The 22056-nt window shown below is 38.1% G+C and overlaps 1 pseudogene; it reads right to left on the bottom strand.

Moving 5' to 3' along the window:
- LOC112171177 overlaps positions 1–22056 on the bottom strand; it is a 145617-nt pseudogene that overhangs the window by 11425 nt on the left and 112136 nt on the right.

Here is a 22056-nt window from a genome sequence, read left to right as displayed (position 1 = left end):
GTTGCTTCCTCTTCCATGTGCACGGCATATGATCTTCTTGAGACTTCTAGATGCTTCATGATCGTTCCATAGCTCTCCTAGTATGAGTAGAACTCCATATGTAGGTAGGTTTCCTAGTTGAATACAAACTTCTTTTCCGCGATTTAAGAGTTTGAATCCAAGTCTGCTTCTGATTCCTACTCCAACTAGGATTCCTTTTCCTAGTCAAACTGGGAGAACTTCCATTTCTTCATTTCTTCTTATTTCTGCGCCACTTGTGCATTCCTTAGACGTTTTTGGATCTTGAAACTCCATTTTCACCTATAAAACACTAACTAAGTTAATTTGATCAAGATAAAGGGAATAACTTAGCAAAATATAGGGTTTAAACATTATAAACGTCGCATTTTATGCTCCTATCAATAGGGAGCTTGTGCAACAATCCACTCTTAAGCTCGAACTCTGCCTGTCTTCCAGCTGCAGGGGCAGGGTATACTATGCCTGTAGGGGTCCTCCTTCAACAGTTGCGGTGGAGAGTTCCCTAATAGATGCCATTCTCTCTTCTTCGACTTCTTCAGGTGGTGGTGAAGGTGGTGTAGAGTTGGACGAAACCACAGGTGAAGGTGAGCGTGAAGGAGGAGATGGACTTGGTGTAGGTGATGTAGACTCCTCAGAAAAATAAATCCGCTTCCCTTGCTCGTTAAATGTGTACTCTTTGTATGTTGAAGGGGAAGGGCTTGTGTACTCAAGAAGTGAAGGATTCTTCAAACGAGCGAGCCTTGCTTCAATTTCCTTTATTGTGGAGGGTCTAAAAGGCTCGGTCATTCATAGGAATCCTGAACATCATCAAAATTCAAAGAGATTAGCAAAGTACAAAGTGAGTTAATTACAAATTAGTGATTTATACATCAACTTTACTATTCACGAGTCACTATTCACAAGTTCCTATTCACGAATTTACTATTTATGATTTATACAAGTATAAATAGAGTATAAATTACAAACTAACCACAATCTTTTCACAAATAACCACGTAAGAAATTTATACAAGTATAAAATGTACAAAACAACACAATTTACAAGTGGAGGTTATGTTTGATAGGAGCAAAAAAATGTGATGATATTATTAATTATGTGCCTCATTTTAGCCTTGTTTCACCCTTAAGTTTTGTGTTTTTAGTCATTAAGTCATTTTGAAAGTCTTGTTGAGTGTTTGGAGGGAAATAGGCGGAAAAAGTAAAATTCATGAAAAATCCTAGCTGGATCAGGATTCCTAACTGTCAACTATTTTTGCGGTCTTTACATTTTAATTTCTCTTTATTTTCTCTAGAAAATTCTGATATTCTCCTGCTTGTTGTAGGAAACGTTGCCTGGTTGAACTCTTGAAAACAGCAATGATGGAGTCATAAAATAAAGCATTAAGATATTTGACCAAGCAATGAAGGAGGGAAATAAAGGAGAAAAGATGTTTTCAGTTGAGGAATAAAAGAGAAAGACGTTTCAGCTGGAAAATAAATAAGAGAAAGACGTTTTCAGCTGGGAAATAAAGGAGAAAAGATGTGTTCAGTTGAGGAATAAAAGAAAAAGATGTTTCAGCTGGAAAAATAAATAAGAGAAAGACGTTTCAGCTTGGAAATTAAAGGAATTGCCCCATTATGAGAGGAGTTAAGGCCATAAAGAAGACGTTTCAGTTGGGAAAGCCAACCAATGCTCCCCTATAAATAGGCAACGTCCATAACTGAATTTGCATCACTTCCCAGCCAAGATAATTCATTGCCTATCACTTCCTGGCCAAAAACCATTCCAAGACTGCTCAATTCACTCCTTAAACTTCCATCACCTACAAGACCGTGACACCATACATCCATCAATCTACAAAGCTCTAAGGCGCTGAGTCAAGGACGCTCCACCACCATAGTAGAGACGAGTTCATCACCTTGTTGCTAAGCCGCTGAGGAAAGCTTCAAAGTGTAACTATGACTCTACTTATAATTTTTGTTTCGGTTTTCAGTGTTTCAATTTGCGAGTTGTGTAATTGGAGACATGGAATTTTCAGAATATTTTTATTAATATTTTTGAGATTTTCAGTTTATTATTGAGTTAATTTCGAGAATTCTTTTATGATGCATGTTACAATCTTGTGCCCTTTTACGTGTTTAGGTAATTTTCAGAGTTAGGTTCATAAGTTTACATGCTAGAATAACGGTGAGAGTTCTTGTGCGTTTTCTTAATTTGCCAAGAGTAATTGTTATTTGTTAAGACGCTGAGTTAAACAAGTAGCAATTAGTTCTAAAAAGTGGTAAAAACTATGTTCAATGGTTAAACGATTCTGGAAATTACGTGTTAAATTCTATGTCTAATGGTTAATTTGCACGTGTGAGTTGATTCGAGGGTTAGATAATACTACTAGTTAAGAGAATTACGCTGAGTGTTTTCGAAAATTAGTAGTATTAGGCTTGGTAAGGACTTTTCCAATCCAAGCCTACATTAGAATGAATCAGATAAGTGGATTGATCCGCTGAGGCTTTTCATTTAGGCTCTTATCTAGGCATTTAAGATGGGCACATCTGTTTTTACACTTAGTAATTTCTTAGTGGTATTGGTCTAGGTTAGGGAAGTCGATCATTGTATATAGTTTTATTTGTTTTGTTTTTATTTTAAGTAGATTAGGAACCAAATTTCAAAACCCCCCATTTTATTCTTTTATTTGTTAATTGACCTTTTTGTGTAGGTGTACCCTACAATCCCCGGACTGAACGATCCCTGCTTATCCTATACTGACAACTACATTTTGCAGGGTTAAATTGTGAGGCTATTTCAGCCGCATCAATTTTTGGCGCCGTTGCCGGGGATTGTTAAAATCCCTTGCACTTAAAGTGTCATCGATTTTGTTGTATATAGAATGCATGCTAATTTTTGTACTACACTTGTGGAATGGTGACAAATTGCGATTTCGGTCAGAACATAGGCAACGCCCAGAACATAATTTGCATCACTTCCCAGCCAAGATCACTTCCCAGCCAAGATAATTCATTTCCTATCACTTCCTGGCCAAAAACTTTTTCGAGACTCTACCCAATTCACTCCTCAAACCTCCATATCTTACAAGACCGTGACCACCATCCATCCATCAATCTACAAAGCTCTAAGGCGCTGAGTCAAGGACGCTCCACCACCATAGTAGAGACAAGTTCATCACCTTGTTGCTAAGCCGCTGAGGAAAGCTTCAAAGTGTAACTATGACTCTACTTATAATTTTTGTTTCGGTTTTGTGTGTTTCAATTTGCGAGTTGTGTAATTGGAGACATGGAATTTTCAGAATATTTTTATTAATATTTTTGAGATTTTCAGTTTATTATTGAGTTAATTTTAAGAATTCTTTTATGATGCATGTTACAATCTTGTGCCCTTTTACGTGTTTAGGTAATTTTCAGAGTTAGGTTAATAAGTTTGCATGCTAGAATAACGGTGAGAGTTTTTGTGTGTTTGCTTAATTTGCCAAGAGTAATTGTTATTTGTTAAGACGCTGAGTTAAACAAGTAGCAATTAGTTCTAAAAAGTGGTAAAAACTATGTTCAATGGTTAAATGATTCTGGAAATTATGTGTTAAATTCTATGTGTAATGGTTAATTTGCACGTGTGAGTTGATTCGAGGGTTAGATAATACTACTAGTTAAGAGAATTACGCTGAGTGTTTTCGAAAATTAGTAGTATTAGGCTTGGTAAGGACTTTTCCGATCCATGCCTACATTAGAATGAATCAGATAAGTGGATTGATCCGCTGAGGCTTTTCATTTGAGCTCTTATCTAGGCATTAAAGATGGGCATATTTTTGTAGCATGTTGAAATGGATTTTCTGTTTTTACACTTAGTAATTTCCAAGTGGTATTGGTCTAGGTTAGGGAAGTCGATCATTGTATATAGGTTTATTTGTTTTGTTTTTATTTTAAGTAGATTAGGAACCAAAATTCAAAACCCCCCATTTTATTTTTTTATTTGTTAATTGACCTTTTTGTGTAGGTGTACCCTACAATCCCCGGACTGAACGATCCCTGCTTATCCTATACTAACAACTACATTTTGCAGGGTTAAATTGTGAGGCTATTTTAGCCGCATCAATTTTTGGCGCCGTTGCCGGGGATTGTTAAAATCCATTGCACTTAAAGTGTCATCGATTTTGTTGCATATAGAATGCATGCTAATTTTTGTACTACACTTGTGGAATGGTGACAAATTGCAATTTCGGTCAGGCCAAGCTTTAATTGTGATTTAGTTTAAGTTTTATGAGTGTTACGAAATTAAGCATGTCTTTTATCATTATTGTACAATTTGTAGAAGTTGTTTTTTTAAGCATATTGTAAATTGTATGTGTTTCACTTAGATTTTTTTTTTTCCAGCATTTTGTAAATTGTATATTGTAAATTGTAGAATGAGTTTTTTTTTTTTTTTTTAATATTTATTTTTTTAGCATGTTGTAAATTGTATGTGTTTCACTTAGATTAATATACTTAGGTTATGAATTTAGCTAAATACTTAATTGTTGTAAGTGTGTAAAATCGTATGAGTAGACAAGGGCCCTTTTGTTAATATTGGCCTAAACCCTTCATTAGTACCTTGCTAAGGTCTCTTGAGGTTGAGGGCAGCCTTTATTAGCACTTGGAGAACGGTCTAACACATTAGTTAATTTCCCAGCTGAGTAAGGGGCGCATACGGATGGTGTCTTAGGTTGAGACCCTGGGTGATGGGTTCAATTGGATCTCAGAGATACTATAGAATGAGCCTAAACCACTATGTGGGAGTAGCCGATAGGGGCCTAAACCTCAATGAGGGAGTAGCCTCCGTAGTATCACCAAAATGAGTCCTCCCTCTCACTTACCTCTTAATCTGGCCATCCGGCCTTCTGAAACAAAGGAAAGAGACTTATGTCTGGGCGACTATCCCTATATCGTATCTCACCAGTAGTAGTGGTTTCTATTGGGCTCGACTTACAACTTGGAATCAATTGAGATATTAACTATGTTTATAACAAACTTAAAAAAAAAAAAAAAAAAAAAAAAATGTTGTGTGACATGCTTAAGGTATATTGGATTAAACATGACCATAAGTCGAGGGTAGCTGTTCTATAGTCCCATTGCACACTGAGGTCCTCTGTTCCAGTACCTAAGTATGTAAATGTAAAAGTAACTTAGAGAGTAGGAAAGACATAATGTTTGTATTCCTAACCTTGTATATGTTACTAACACTTGATCTGGTGAGTCCTTTGTGGAGCACACATTGGAAGAGATACCCCTCCAGGAGGAACCCAAGGAATGAGCACGTGTGAACAAGGAGAAAAGTCCAGGCTGAAGGACTATAAATATTAAGCGCTGCATGGGAGGCAACCCATTTCAACCGAAGCTGTGAAGGAGCCATCAACGAGAGTTTGACATTTCTACCCTTCACTTGCTTAGGTTGAATTGTACTTGTGTCTTTGTTTGTTTGTTTATTTTAGCTTTCCCTTATTTTCGTAGCCCCCCATATTTAGGGTCTATATACCATATTTTTTTTGGCCTACATAGAGGACAATGTAGATTCTAAGTGTGGGGTAGGTTTACACCTTTATTTTAGTTAAAAAAAAAAAAATATTCTATGGTTTTTTTTTAGTGTCTTTTTTTTTTTGTTTTGTTTGCTTGAGTCTTAGGATGCCCCTAACGTCTAGGATGAACATGTCTCTGAATTCATGGCTGAAGGTTTTCACAATCGATATAGGACTTAATTGAATTCTGTGGTTAATCGACATTGTAATGCTTGTATGAAGATTTGAGATAGGATTGTAACTTGGTTCATTAAGCATGCTAGGATTAAGTCTGATTCATTTTACCCTAAGTGAGCTGTTGAGCTAAAATACTTTCTTTTCGAGTGCTTATTGATAAATTCAAAATTTCATGGCTGTATTTGCAAAACCTCATCATTCTTTGAAAATCCAATGATCATGTGCCATAGATTTTAATGGACTAGAGAGTACTAGAACTCGGCTGTTGTGACTCTCAAAACTTGTATGCCATAATATGCACTGATCCTGGATAGGATAGAAGGCATTAGGGTAACCACCATAGCCAAACAAGCATGTGTCCCCAACTGTGCCCGTCGTGGGACTCCTTAGAATGAACCCCTTTGAGCCTACGTTGAAAACCTTTGTTTCATCACCCTCACTACCCTACCATGAGCTTAGTACAGGATATCTCTACCCTTGTCTTAGGGACTTAGTAGAGCATGACATAGTATGTAGGGGTGACGATGAAAGACAAGTGTGGGGTGGGGAAAATCCAAGAAAAAAAGAAGAGAAAAAAAAAATTTGCCGTAAAAAAAAAAAAAGAAAGAAAATGAAAATGAAAAAGAAAGAAAGAAAAGCGGCAAAAGAGAAGAAAAATTGAAAAGAAAACTCTTGGGAAATTGTTGAAGTGTGGTTTTGGACTTTCAAATTTGTAGAAGGCTCAAAGTTGAAAATTATGCCTTTGTCCATTCCCATGTTGGTTAGAGTGAAGGTTTGGTCCAAAACAATGATATTTGGCCTACAAAAATGATGACATAAGGTGGTCCTTATATGCTCTGCTAGGTCCTTAGGATTTTTGTATCCTTAATCTTCATTTCGAAAACCCTAGCTTAGCCCCATTACAACCTGTTTTAAGTGCTGACTTGATCCTTGAGATGGGCAGTCTTTGGTTAGTGGAGTCAGTTACGCAGTCGAGCTTATGGTTTAGGTCCATTTGTGTACTTAGTCATTTCTTGAGGTCTTTAATAATTCTTCACAAAATGCGTTTATTGATGAAATATGCAAGCTGTTTGTTGCCTTACAATTTATTCTCTTGCATATACTTGAGAGTGAAGCTTTTAAGCATAGCCATTTCTGAGAGAAAAATCGAGAGTATGCCTGTGAGTTTGGATTGGACTTGTTCGAAACATGCTATCATTCACTGTATAACTTAAGTTCTCCATATCTTGCTTAGTCATATGACTGTCACAGGTTTATTAACCATAGAATTATCTATGCAATTTTGATTAAGTGTTTAACGTGAAAGCCATGAGTTTGGAGTCTCTGAGACAACAGTTAGGGGAAGTAGAGTCATTTACTTGTTTTTTTTTTTTTTTTTGTTGAGTCGTTGTTTTGTTTTGTATTTTTGTTTTGCTAAGGGACTAGCAAAATCTAAGTGTGGGGTAGTTGATAGGAGCAAAAAGTGTGACAATATTATTGAATATGTGCGCCATTTTAGCCTTGTTTCTCCCTTAAGTTTAGTGTTTTGAGTCATTGAGTCGTTTTTAGAGTCTTGTTGAGTGTTTGGAGTGAAATAGGCGGAAAAAGTAAAATTCATGAAAAATCCTAGCTGGATCAGGATTCCTAACTGTCAACTATTTTTGCAGTCTTTACATTTTAATTTCCCTTTATTTTCTCTAGAAAATTCTGATATTCTCCTGCTTGTTGTAGGAAACGTTGCCTGGTTGAACTCTTGGAAACAGCAATGATGGAGTCATAAAATAAAGCATTAAGATATTTGACCAAGCAATGAAGAAGGGAAATAAAGGAGAAAAGATGTTTTCAGTTGAGGAATAAAAGAGAAAGACGTTTCAGCTGGAAAATAAATAAGAGAAAGACGTTTTCAGTTGGGGAATAAAGGAGAAAAGACGTTTTCAGTTGAGGAATAAAAGAAAAAGATGTTTCAGCTGGAAAAATAAATAAGAGAAAGACGTTTCAGCTTGGAAACTAAAGGAATTGCCCAATTATGAGAGGAGTTAAGGCCATAAAGAAGACGTTTCAGTTGGGAAAGCCAACCAATGCTCCCCTATAAATAGGCAACGCCCAGAACATAATTTGCATCACTTCCCAGCCAAGATAATTCATTTCCTATCACTTCCTGGCCAAAAACTTTTTCGAGACTCTACCCAATTCACTCCTCAAACCTCCATATCTTACAAGACCGTGACCACCATCCATCCATCAATCTACAAAGCTCTAAGGCGCTGAGTCAAGGACGCTCCACCACCATAGTAGAGACAAGTTCATCACCTTGTTGCTAAGCCGCTGAGGAAAGCTTCAAAGTGTAACTATGACTCTACTTATAATTTTTGTTTCGGTTTTGTGTGTTTCAATTTGCGAGTTGTGTAATTGGAGACATGGAATTTTCAGAATATTTTTATTAATATTTTTGAGATTTTCAGTTTATTATTGAGTTAATTTTAAGAATTCTTTTATGATGCATGTTACAATCTTGTGCCCTTTTACGTGTTTAGGTAATTTTCAGAGTTAGGTTAATAAGTTTGCATGCTAGAATAACGGTGAGAGTTTTTGTGTGTTTGCTTAATTTGCCAAGAGTAATTGTTATTTGTTAAGACGCTGAGTTAAACAAGTAGCAATTAGTTCTAAAAAGTGGTAAAAACTATGTTCAATGGTTAAATGATTCTGGAAATTATGTGTTAAATTCTATGTGTAATGGTTAATTTGCACGTGTGAGTTGATTCGAGGGTTAGATAATACTACTAGTTAAGAGAATTACGCTGAGTGTTTTCGAAAATTAGTAGTATTAGGCTTGGTAAGGACTTTTCCGATCCATGCCTACATTAGAATGAATCAGATAAGTGGATTGATCCGCTGAGGCTTTTCATTTGAGCTCTTATCTAGGCATTAAAGATGGGCATATTTTTGTAGCATGTTGAAATGGATTTTCTGTTTTTACACTTAGTAATTTCCAAGTGGTATTGGTCTAGGTTAGGGAAGTCGATCATTGTATATAGGTTTATTTGTTTTGTTTTTATTTTAAGTAGATTAGGAACCAAAATTCAAAACCCCCCATTTTATTTTTTTATTTGTTAATCGACCTTTTTGTGTAGGTGTACCCTACAATCCCCGGACTGAACGATCCCTGCTTATCCTATACTAACAACTACATTTTGCAGGGTTAAATTGTGAGGCTATTTTAGCCGCATCACTAGGGACTAGGGTTATTTCCTTTCTCCTTTCGGTAACTCCTTTGGGATGTGACCAGGTAAGGAAGGGAACGATTTTGGCGGAGCTCAGCTCACTTGTTTAGCAGGGGACGAGACCCTTTGCTAGCACTTCTCGTATCCAAACTAGACCTAGACATCACACCTTAATAGATGCGCCTACGTTGAAGAAATTATTTCACCCAAAACATGACTCAATGACTCAATAAAAGCAATGAAATTTTTGTTATTTTTGACATTTTTCGATTTTTTTGTATTTTTCAATATATGACTCAAGATAAAAGTATAAATCCCTTCCCCCACACTTAAATATTGCATTGTCCTCAATGTAATCAATCATAAGCATGCAATGAAACAATTAAGCATATAGGGTAGAAATTTATGAAAATAACTACTAAGTACAAAAAGAAAACGTGAAAAGAAGGAGAAATAGGGAAGGAGAAATCAAATCTGCGTGTGTAGACTCCTTCACAACTACTTCTGAATTGGGTTGCCTCCCAAGCAGCGCTTAATGTTTATAGTCTTTCAGCCTAGACTTGTACCTCCATTTAATCCTCATGTTGTGGAGCGTTTTGGAGGGGTACATCCTCCACTTCATGCTCCACAAACGTCTCATAGTATGGCTTGAGGCGATGGCCGTTCACTTTGAACTCGTTACCTGTTTGTTCACTCTTTATCTGCACAGCTCCATGAGGAAACACATGAGTAATAACAAAAGGTCCAATCCAACGAGATCGAAGCTTACCTGGAAAGAGTTTAAGGCGAGAATGGAATAAGAGGACTTTTTGTCCCACAACAAAAGTCTTCCTACGAATCATCTTATCATGGAATGCCTTAGTCTTTTCCTTGTAGATCTTGGCACTTTCGAAAGCATCATTCCTAATCTCCTCTAACTCTTGCAATTGTAGCTTCCTATGAAGCCCAGCCTCATCTAGATCCATGTTAAACTGCTTCACAGCCCACCAAGCTTTGTGCTCTAACTCCACAGGTAAATGGCAAGGTTTGCCATAGACAATTCGATATGGGGACATACCTATGGGAGTTTTGTATGCAGTTCTGTAGGCCCACAAAGCATCCTCCAAACGCAAGGACCAATCCTTTCTGTTAGGATTCACAGTCTTCTCCAATATCCCCTTGATTTGACGATTGGAGACCTCAGCTTGCCCACTTGTTTGTGGATGATAAGGTGTAGAAACCTTATGTGTCACATCATATTTCTTCAAGAGAGCCTCTATCGTCCGATTGCAAAAGTGGGAACCACCATCACTAATGAGAACTCTAGGCATTCCAAACCTGCTAAAGATGTTAGACTTGATAAAATCTGCAACAACCTTAGAGTCATTAGTTCGAGTGGCTTTTGCCTCCACCCATTTCGACACATAATCCACAGCAAGCAAGATATAGAGAAAACCAAAAGAGGAAGGAAAAGGTCCCATGAAATCTATACCCCAGACATCAAATATTTCAACAGTTATGATATTAGATAAAGGCATTTGATCTCTAGAGCTTAGATTTCCTGTTCTTTGGCATCATCTATCACAAGTCAAACAATATGCATAAGCATCCTTAAATAACGTAGGACAAAAGAACCCAGATTCCAACACTTTAAACGCAGTCTTCTTAGACCCAAAGTGACCCCCACATGCTTTAGAATGGCAAAAAGAGAGTATAGCATTATGTTCATGTTCAGGCACACATCTCCTAATCAATTGATCAGAGCAATATTTCCACAGATAAGGTTCATCCCAAACATATTGTTTAACAGTTTTCTTACGCCTATCTCTATGAGCATGTGACATGGTATCAGGAATTTTCCTAGAAACAATGTAATTCACAATATCCGCATACCATGGTTCACTTACCTGGATTCCAAAGAGTTGTTCATCTGGAAACGTCTCCACCAAAGGGAGAGGGTCTTCTGCGTGCACCAAACGACTCAAGTGGTCAGCTACCACGTTCTCACTACCCTTCTTGTCCTTGATTTCAACGTCAAACTCTTGCAAGAGTAGGATCCATCTAATGAGCCTTGGTTTCGCCTCCTTCTTGGTCATCAAGTACTTCAAAGCTGCATGGTCAGTATAAATAATAACCTTGGTACCAAGTAAGTAAGACCGAAATTTCTCAAGTGCAAAAACAACTGCAAGGAGCTCTTTCTCTGTAGTGGAATAGTTCAATTGCGCATCATTAAGAGTCCTTGAGGCGTAGTAGATGGCATAAGGTCGTTTGTCCTTCCTTTGCCCCAAAACAGCTCCAACTGCATAGTCAGAGGCGTCACACATCAACTCAAAGGGCAAGGACCAATCTGGAGATAACATGATGGGAGCTGACGTCAACAGCTCCTTGAGCTTGTCAAAGGCCTCTTGACACTCCTTGTCAAAAACAAACGCCACATCCTTTTGGAGTAGTAGGCATAAAGGTCTCGAAATCTTTGAGAAGTCCTTGATAAACCTCCTGTAAAACCCTGCATGGCCAAGAAAAGAGCGAATCTCTCTCACAGAAGTGGGAGAGGGTAAGTAACGCACAAGGTCTACCTTAGCTTTATCAACCTCTATTCCTCTAGAAGAGACAATATGCCCTAAAACTATACCTTGTCTAACCATAAAATGACACTTTTCCCAATTTAGCACAAGGTTAGTTTCCACACAACGTTTTAAGATAATTTCAAGATTATTAAGACAATCATCAAAGCTTTTTCCGAAAACAGAAAAGTCATCCATGAATACCTCTTTGATTTTCTCAATATAATCTGAAAATATACTTACCATACACCTCTGAAAGGTACCTGGGGCGTTGCATAGTCCAAAAGGCATGCGACGATAGGCAAATGTTCCAAAAGGACAAGTGAATGTCGTCTTCTCTTGATCTTCATTGGCTATGGCAATCTGATTGTAGCCTGAGTAGCCATCGAGGAAGCAGTAGTAATCATGTCCAGCCAAACGCTCAAGCATTTGATCAATGGAAGAGGAAAGTGATCTTTCCTTGTTGTTGCGTTGAGCTTCCTGTAGTCTATGCAAACTCTGTGGCCAGTAACTGTCCTTTGGGGCACCAGTTCGTTCTCTGCATTCTTCACAACAGTCACTCCTGACTTCTTAGGTACAACTTGAACTGGGGACACCCATTTGGAGTCTGAAATTGGGTATATGACGCCACAATCTAGGAGTTTGATGACCTCCTTCTTCACAACTTCCATCATGGGAGGGTTGAGACGACGTTGAGCCTCTCTAGTGGGTTTTGTCCCCTCCTCAAGAAGTATCCTATGGACGCAAGTAGTAGGGCTTATTCCCTTGATATCCGCCAATGTCCATCCTATGGTGGTCTTGTGTTGTTTCAACATCTCCACCAATCTCTCCTCTTGAGAAGAAGTAAGAGAGGAGGACACTATCACTGGTAAAGTCTCCTTGTCTCCTAAGTAGACATACTTCAAGTGGTCTGGTAGAGGTTTAAGTTCAAGTTCTGGTGCCTGAACCACTGAAGGTAAAGTCTTATTAGCAGATAACTGAATGGACAAGGGTGGAGGAGACTTACCTACAAAGGATGATGCCTCAAGGAAGGACACATTAGCAATGATTTCGTCCTCACATGTTTCCTTGAGCACATCTTCATGGAGTGTGACGCCATCCTTGGTGTATCCCACTCCTTGCTCGAGTGTGGTGACCAAAGTATCCTCATTCATGATATCAAACATTTCCTGTGCAAGATTGTCCAGAATATCAATAGAAAAACAATCATGAACATCAAGAGGATACCTCATAGCTTCAAATATGTTGAAGCCAATAACGTCACCATCAAATTCCATGGTGAGAGAGCCATCATACACATCTATCTTGGTCCTGGCCGTCCTTAAGAAAGGGCGACCCAATAGCAATGGCGTTGAACTCACTAGGGAGTCCTCCATCTCCAACACATAGAAGTCAGCTGGAAAGAAAAGATGATTAACCTGCACAAGAACATCTTTCAACAAACCTCTAGGGTATGCATTAGACCTGTCAGCTAACTGAATGATAACATTATTAGATTTAAGCTCACCTAGACCTAGGGTTTCATAAACAGAATAGGGCATGACATTCACAGATGCCCCTAAGTCTAACATAGCATTCTCAAACCTAGAGTTACCAATAGTGCATGGAATAGTAAAACTTCCAGGATCCTTGCATTTGTGGGGTAGTTTCCTCTGAATTAAGGCGGATACGTTCTCACTTACCTTGACTACCTCCTTCTCACCTTTATTTCTCCTTGAGGTACAAAGCTCTTTCAAGAACTTAGCATACCTAGGCACTTGCTTGATAGCCTCAAGGAGGGGTAGATTAACTTGCACCTTCTTGAAAGTTTCCAAGATAGCTTGGTCACTTTCATCCTTCTTCGACTTAGCAAATCTGCATGGAAAGGGCATACAAGACAGAGAAGGATTAGCAATAACCGAATTAGACAAGTTAGAATCATTACCTTTAGGTTTCGGTTTTGCTTTAGAAGGGGAGGACGTCCTAGTATTTTCTTTGGACGTTGCAGGGTCTTTTTCAAGGCTCTTCTTGGTAGCTTCTTGTTCTTCCTCAACTTCAATGGCCACTTGAGCCTCCTTGGCTTTCTTAGGGTGATCCACAAACACCTTTCCACTCCTAGTAGTCACCAAAGATGCATTCTCCACATTTCCCTTAGGATTTCGTATGGTGTTACTAGGGAGTTTCCCAGTTTCATGAATCTTGCTCATAAAGTCCACAACTTGGCCCATTTGCGTCTTCAGATCCGCAATGTCTTTGGTGTGGGTCTGTTGTCCTTGAACCAAGGCCTGAGTAGAACTGGTGAGAGCTTCAAACATCTTGTCATAGTTAACGCCTTGATTTGAACTCCCTGAAGCATGTTGGTTCTGCATGTAGGGCCTTTGGAATGGTGGTCCTTGATGTCCTTGAAAAGATGGCCCTTGAAATGATGGTGGTGCTTGAGGACGTTGAAAACTTCCTCCAAGGGGATTTTGAGTGTTTTCATTGTTTGTCCACTTGAAGTTGGGGTGGTCCCTCCATCCAGGATTGTAAGTATTCGAGTAAGGATCATATCTTGGACGTGGTGGGCCCCCATGATTTCCTTGGTAGCCTGATAGGAGCATTTTAATGCGACGTTTTAACTGTTTTTCCCTACATTTTCTGCGCCATTTCCTTGAAAAATCCCTGTTTTGGAAAGTTTCCATTCTTTGATCGGGAAAGTTCCTTTTTGTAGAAAGTTTCCATTTTTGTAGTTTCCATTTCTCATTTCTGGCAAGTTTCCATTTTCAGTTTAGGAAAGTTTCTATTTTTCATTTTTTAGTAAGTTTCTATTTTTCATTTTAGTAAGTTTCTATTTTTCATTTGTAGAAAGTTTCTATTTTCAGTATAGTTTCTATTTTCAGGACCTCGGAGCTAAAAAGTGGAAATGAACTCATAAATGGAAAGAGGAGCTTGCGAAAGTCAAGGGGAGCAAAAATGAGAAACAATGAGCTACGGAAATGAGCAGAAATGAAGAAAAGAAGTTTTCCTGCTTCAACCAGGAAACCCTGCGAAAAGGAGGAAAGCTTACCTATGAAGTTTCCAACGTTACCATGAAAAAAGAAATGGAAAAATGAAGTGTTATGACGTTGGAAGGTGACAAGGCTTGAAGTTGAAGCAACAAGGCCCAAGAACTCTCAAGACTCATTGGATTTTCGGCAAATTGGATCAAAGGCCCACGAAAGCCCATACAATTAGGGTTTGTGACGCAATGATTAAACCCTAGGAGAGTTTGCCGTCCAAAGCCAAGAGAGAAACAAGGAAAATGACGTGGAAAATCAGAAAATATAAAGAAGATTTCGATTGAGATTTTCTAGGGAAATATTTATGGAAAGATAATCCCTAGGAGACTCCTTGCCGTCCAAAGCAAGAGGAAAAGAAGGATTTGCCATGTGAATTAAAAAGAAAACCCTAGAGAATTCGGCAAGGAGATATTCAAGGGAGAAATAAAAGGAAAGAGAAAAAGGTGGAGACCAAGAAAAGCTCAAAAGAAGTCTAGATACATTCCTTAATTCCCTAAAGGAAGTTTGGCCGAATTGAACTACAAAAATCAGAAATTATATCAAGGGAATTTCGGCAAGATTATTTAGGGAATTAATATTGGAATTTTGTGATTGGATGGACCACCTCATAGGGCTTATGTGGCAAGCAAGCATTGGAGGAAATTATGTGGAGTTAACACATTGTTGCCGTGAGAATTAAGAGGAAGCACACGGCTTGGAGACCAAGGAGGCCGTCCACTATATATTCTTTCACTTTCTCAACGTTAAGGGTTCCAATTTCTTGACATTCGACACTTTAGAAAAAAAATCAGAAAACTCTCTCTAGCCTAGCCGTGCTCTTCTCCATCCTCTAGGGCAACCACGAAGTGCAAGCAAGGCCAAGGAAGAAGAAGACAAGCCGTGAACACCATCCATCACCATCCTTGAAGATTGCTTTCGAAATTCAAGAGACCACATCATCAATTCATCCATCTCATCTTCATCCACTGTGTAATCCGATTTTCCTTGTAACCTTTGCTTTGTATTTTCGTTGGTTTTGCCCTAGTTGACACATATGTTTGAACAATTGTTGGTTTCTGAAATTTTATGATTAATTGTTAATTTTCAGATTCATATATTGCGATTTATGGTTGCTTTTGTGTGAGTGTTTGATTAAATTTGCATGATAGAAATCTTTTGTATATTAATCTTGAATGGTTCGAACTTTTTAGGGTTTTTATATGAATGGTGCTACGAATTTGAGAACATGAATCAACTTTTTGGTTTTGTGTTCTTGAATCAATAAGTAGTAAAGGTTTTGTGCAAAAACCGAATTTAATCAAAGAGAATTGCAATTAGGTGGACTTTTTCATACTAAGTTGAACACTTGAGTTGATAGCCTTTCTAGGTGCTTATTGCGTTGAATATGTTGTGTTTGACTAGCTTTCTAGGGCTTGCATGCATGTTTGATAGGATTAGTCTTTGTGCTTTCACTTAGATTAATTAGCATTGAAAAGTAAAATATGGGAAATTGTTTGCTTTTAACGTTTCACATGATCAACTCTTCTTGCATGACTATGATGAGCAATGTTAGAAATTGATTTGATTTTTAATCATATATTTCAGTTTGATCTTTGTTCTCACATTCCATTTGTATTTTTATGTTTTCGCATTTTAATTATTGTGTTAACTTAGTTTTTATTTTCGAAAAAGAAAACCAAAAACAAAATCCCCCCCCCCCTATTTTCGTAAATAATGTTTATAATTGTAAATACCTTTGTGAATATTATACTTTGTTTTAATTTTAATTGTTTGTTTGTCCTACATTGACAGGTGTACCCTTAATCCCCGGAATAGAATGATCCCTATTTATTATATACTACTAATGACATTTCAGGGTTAAATTATGCGCTTGCTTTCGAGCGCATCAATTTTTGGCGCCGTTGCCGGGGATTGAAAAATCATTTGTCACTTTGTGAATAATATGTGTTTTGTTTATATTGTGACCGAAAAAAAAAAAAAAAAATTTTACTTGTTAATTATTTTGTAATTGTCGAAAATTAGTTAGTTAATTACTCAGGTTGTTATTTATATTGTTAAATACGAATTTTTATTGTGAGTTGTAAATTAAAGAAGGAATAGGTGAAGTCGTGTTTATTAATATTGGCCTAAACCCCTTATTGGTACCTAGTCTAGGTCCCTTAAGGTTGAGGGCGGCCTTTATTAACATTCATTGAACTGTCTTCACACTTAGGACCTTTTTCATCCAAGTAAGTATAGCCTATGTGGGATGGTGTCTAGGAAGGGGACAACGCTCATGACTGGTTCTTGAATTCAGAAGTGCTTACAAATGGGCCTAAACCACATTGTGGGAGTAGCTCATGCCAAAATGGATTCTACCTCTCGTGGTCGCCCTCCCCTACCTGGCCATTTCAGTAAGGTTGCCCAAAGGATGTAGGAGGAACTTTGTGTCTAGACGACTACACTTGGGCCGCACGTCCTCTTGATTTACCGCTTGGAATTGAATTTGAAATCAATGATATATATAACAAATGAAAATATTGTGATTCACTAAGGTATATTGGATTAAACATAGTCTTGAAAAGGGTAGCTGTTTCAGTCCCATTGCACATCGAGACTCCCTGTTCCCGTACCTAAGTGTTGAAAATAACTGTAAAGAAAAGGAAAGAATAGAAATATTTGTAAGTATTTTCGTACAAAGAAAGAAAAAAAAAAAGAAAAAAAAAATATATATATGTGACGTTTGTTTGTTCTTGTTTGAAAGTTTTGTGTAAAATGTGTCTAATCTTAAAGAAAAGAAAAGAATTAATGGTGAATATTGTTAAATTCTTGATTGTTATAAGTGTGTAAAATCGTATGAGTAGATAAGGGCCCTTTTGTTAATATTGGCCTTAACCCTTCACTAGTATCTTTCTAAGGTCTTATGAGGTTGTGGGCGGCTTTCATTAGCATTTGGAGAACTGTCTAACACATGAGTTATTTCCAAGCTGAGTAAGGGGCATATAGGTGGTGTCTTAGGTTGAGACCCTGGGTGATGGGTTCAAATTGGATCTCAGAGATACTATAGACGGTGCATAAACCACAATGTGGGAGTAGCCAATAGGGGCCTAAACCTCAATGAGGGAGTAGCCTCCGTAGTGTCACCAAAATGAGTCCTCCCTCTCACTTACCTCTTAATCTGGCCATCTAGCCTTCTGAAACAAAGGAAAGTGACTTATGTCTAGGCGACTATCCCTAGATCGTATCTCACCAATAGTAGTGGTTTCTATTGGGCTCGACTTACAACTTGTAATCAATTGAGATATTAACTTTATTTTGTAAAGATAATAAGATACTTGAACATAACCTCCACTTGTAAATTGTGTTGTTTTGTACATTTTATACTTGTATAAACTTCTTGCGTGGTTTATTTGTGAAAAGATTGTGGATAGTTTGTAATTTATACTCTATTTATACTTGTATAAATCATAAATAGTAAATTCGTGAATAGGAACTTGTGAATAGTGACTCGTGAATAGTAAAGTTGATGTATAAATCACTAATTTGTAATTAACTCACTTTATACTTTGCTAACTTCTTTGAATTTTGATGATGTTCAGGATTCCTATGAATGACCGACCGAGCCTTTTAGACCCTCCACAATAAAGGAAATTGAAGCAAGGCTCGCTCGTTTGAAGAATCCTTCACTTCTTGAGTACACAAGCCCTTCCCCTTCAACATACAAAGAGTACACATTTAACGAGCAAGGGAAGCGGATTTACTTTTCTGAGGAGTCTACATCACCTACACCGAGTCCATCTCCTCCTTCACGTTCACCTTCACCTGTGGTTTCGTCCAACTCTACACCACCACCTGAAGAAGTCAAGGAAGAGAGAATGGCATCTATTAGGGAACTCTCCACCGCAACTGTTGAAGGAGGACCTCCTTCAGGCATAGTATACCCTGCCCCTGCAGCAGGAAGACAAGCAGAGTTTGAGCTTAAGAGTGGATTGTTGCACAAGCTCCCTATGTTCCATGGCCTCAATATGGAGGATGCCAACAAGCATATCAGAGAGTTCCAGTCTGTTTGTGTTAATATGCAACCACAAGGAGCAGATGAAAACATTCTGAAGATGAAGGCATTTCCGTTCTCTCTAGCTGATAGAGCCAAGGATTGGCTATATGAACTTCCTGCAGGATGTATCACATCATGGGAAACAATGAGAAAGGCCTTCTTGGAGAAATACTTCCCAGCTTCTAAGGTCATTGATGCGCTCGAAAGGAGTCGCCAATTTAAACCCTGAAAATGTCGAGCGTTAGTATAGGATAAGCAGGGATCGTTCTAAACCAGGGATTGAGGGTGCTAACGTGTGAGACAAAATTAAAGAAAAGAATATACAAATTTACACGAAAATTATAAGAACATATACAAGTTAAGTTAGAATTAAATTAGAAATCCATATACAACACAAATACAAACAACAAATTCTAGTTAAATTCTAACTACACAAATTCATGTATAACACAAACACAAATTACTATTCACGAAAACACTATTCACGGAATTAAATTATATTTTCAGATTATTTACATATTATTTAAGTTTACATGCTATCTAAAAATCCTAAAATTAATTTTATATATTTACACAAACAAGAAAACATAAAGATGGGGGGGTTTTTGAAGATTAAAATCGAAATTTTCAGAAAATAAACAAAGATTAAAATTGTTTTTATTTACAAAGGTGGGAAAAGAAGAATCTTTGAAGAACAATTTTTCAAGAACTAATCAAGAACAACATATTCATGCATCCCTTAATCTTGTTAATTACCATGGAACATCATCAACCAAGAAACAAAGATCAACGCAACCAATGTCCCTTATTTTACTTCCCTTTACTTAGTCAATTAAGCAACGCACTTAATCCAACATATTTCAAACGCAGGTATCACACAATCAACGCAACTCATGATCTCATGCATTCGAATCATTAAGAACAAGTGAAAGTTTGGTCAATGAACATGCAAATCCAAGTACTCAACACAAGTCAATTCATCGCATGCATAATCTGATTTCGACCTTTGTCCAAAGCCTTTACTACTTAAGTGAATTAGGGTTACAACGCATAAACCTAATTACTAGCTCCAATTACATGCAATCACTCTAAGTTTCGAACCAAAGAACAAGAACATGCAAAAGTTTTCCATAAAACAAAATCAGATCATCATTCCATGAAATCGGCAATTAACAAGAATCAAACATACATAAACACATCAAACATTGAAAAGACTATCCAAATTGCATCCAAAAATCAGAAAACTAACTCATGGTTTCGGTTTTACACAAAGAAAAACAAAAACAGAATTTCTATCTAACAAGTTACAAAACCGAGAAGAAAACATGGTGAAGATGGTAAGAACAACCCTTAGACACGTCCCAAGGTCCAACGCAGATCCAAGGTGGCGGCACAAAGTGAAGATCACAGCAAAGATGGAGGATGGCACGGCTAGAACTTGCAAGACGCGAAAACCTGAAACTCAAGAGCAAACCGGTGAGAAACGAAATTGTGGAGAATAAAGTGTCACCCCTGGACGTCTAATACATAAGGTATATATAGTAGAACGTCCCAAGGCACTCCCAATTCGTTTCTACTTGGTTTCTCTTAGTTCGTGTTGATTTAGGACTTCTTTCTCTCAAAACAGATTTCCGGCAGGATTGACCTCAGCCCACTAAAACGGCCATAAATTCCTCTAGAAAATAGCTATTGATGAGCTGTAAAAAGCTATGGAAACTAGACATCCGTAGCTTTCCAATCATATAAAGATCATAATTTTCTGAGCTCTGACCGATTTATGACACTCCGTTGAAGTTGACTGATCTGCACAGGCAGATTTCCGAATCTGTAATGGATTTGACTTTTAATGCACAAGTTAAGTCCAATTCGGTTTTCCCTTGCATCACATGCCTCCCACATGTCTTCCACCCCTATTCTGAAGTAGAAACGTCAAGAACTCCCTAGAACCTTCAAGAATCTCACGGCAATTCCAATCCATACTCAACTAGAAATCCAAACTCCACATTGCTTTGAAATCCGAATTCCTTGTTGCTTTCTCTTCCATGTGCACGGCATATGATCTTCTTGAGACTTCTAGATACTTCATGAACGTTCCCAAGCTCTCCTAGTATGAGTAGAACTCCATATGCAAGTAGGTTTCCTAGTTGAATACTGCTTCCTTTTCTGAGATGCTTCCACACTCTTCCGGAACCTTCTTGAGTAATCCTTATCCAACAGGAACTCCTTATCACACTAGGATTCCTTATCTAAGTAGAATTGGGTCTCCTTGTCCAAGTAGAACTTCCAATTTCCGCGACTTAAGAGTTTGAATCCAAGTCAGCTTCTGATTCCTACTCCAACTAGGATTCCTTTTCCTAGTCAAACTGGGAGAATTTCCATTTCTTCATTTCTTTCCATTTCTGCTCCACTTGTGCCTTCCTTAGTCATTTTTGGACTTTGAGACTCCATTTTCACCTGTAAAACACTAACTAAGTTAAATTGATCAAGATAAAGGAAATAACTTAGCAAAATATAGGGTTTAAACATTATTAACGTCGCATTTTATGCTCCTATCAGTCATCACACTCAGAAAGAAGCTCAGTGGAATAGAGCAAGCTCATGATGAGTCCTATGCTGCCTACTATGAGAGGTTCAACTCCTTACTTGCACAATGTCCTCAACATCAGATGAAGGATGAGACCCTACTTACATGTTTCTACGAAGGACTCTTACCCTTGGAGAGGTAAATGCTTGATGCTGCAGCTGGAGGAGCTTTTGTGGACAAGTCACCTGCGGTTGGGAAGGAACTTATAGCTAATCGTGCCCTAAACTCCCAACAATATGAGGGGGTAGGACACTCTACTAGTAGGGTGCATGAGATGAGCAAGAACACTGCCATTGAAGACCAACTGAATAAGCTTACTCTCTTCATGAACCAAGTGGTAAGTTCCAAGGGACCAAGTGCCACAATAGCTTGTGGGGTATGCTCTATGCAAGGGCATGTTACAGATCAGTGCCCCCAACTCAATGAAAATGGAGGATGGGAATCTGCTAATGTTATTGGAGGATACCAAGGAGGATATCAGGAGGACCTCAACGTCCTAGGCATGACCCTTATTCAAATACTTACAACCCAGGATGGAGAGACCATCCCAACTTCAAGTGGACCAACAATGAGAACGTTCAGAATCCTCTTGGTGGGAACTTCCAACGTCCACAAGGGCCTTCATTCCAAGGGTCATCTTTTCAAAGGCCTTACACGCCTCCTCCTTAACAGAACTCAGGACCTTCAATGTCTCACTATGACAAAACGTTGGAAGCTTTGACTAGTTCTACTCAAGCCTTGACAAACTCTACACAGGCTTTGATTCAAGGACAACAGACCCACACCAAGGACATTGCAGAGCTCAAGAAGCAGATGGGTCAAGTTGTGGATTTCATGAGCAAGATCCACGAAACTGGAAAGCTCCCTAGTAACACAATACCTAACCCTAATGTGGAGAATGCATCGGTTGTTACTACAAGGAGTGGAAGAATGTTCATGGATCAACCA

This window comes from Rosa chinensis, chromosome 6, assembly GCF_002994745.2.
Source record: "Rosa chinensis cultivar Old Blush chromosome 6, RchiOBHm-V2, whole genome shotgun sequence".
Lineage (NCBI taxonomy): Eukaryota > Viridiplantae > Streptophyta > Magnoliopsida > Rosales > Rosaceae > Rosa > Rosa chinensis.
This window is presented reverse-complemented; position numbering and strand designations above follow the sequence as displayed.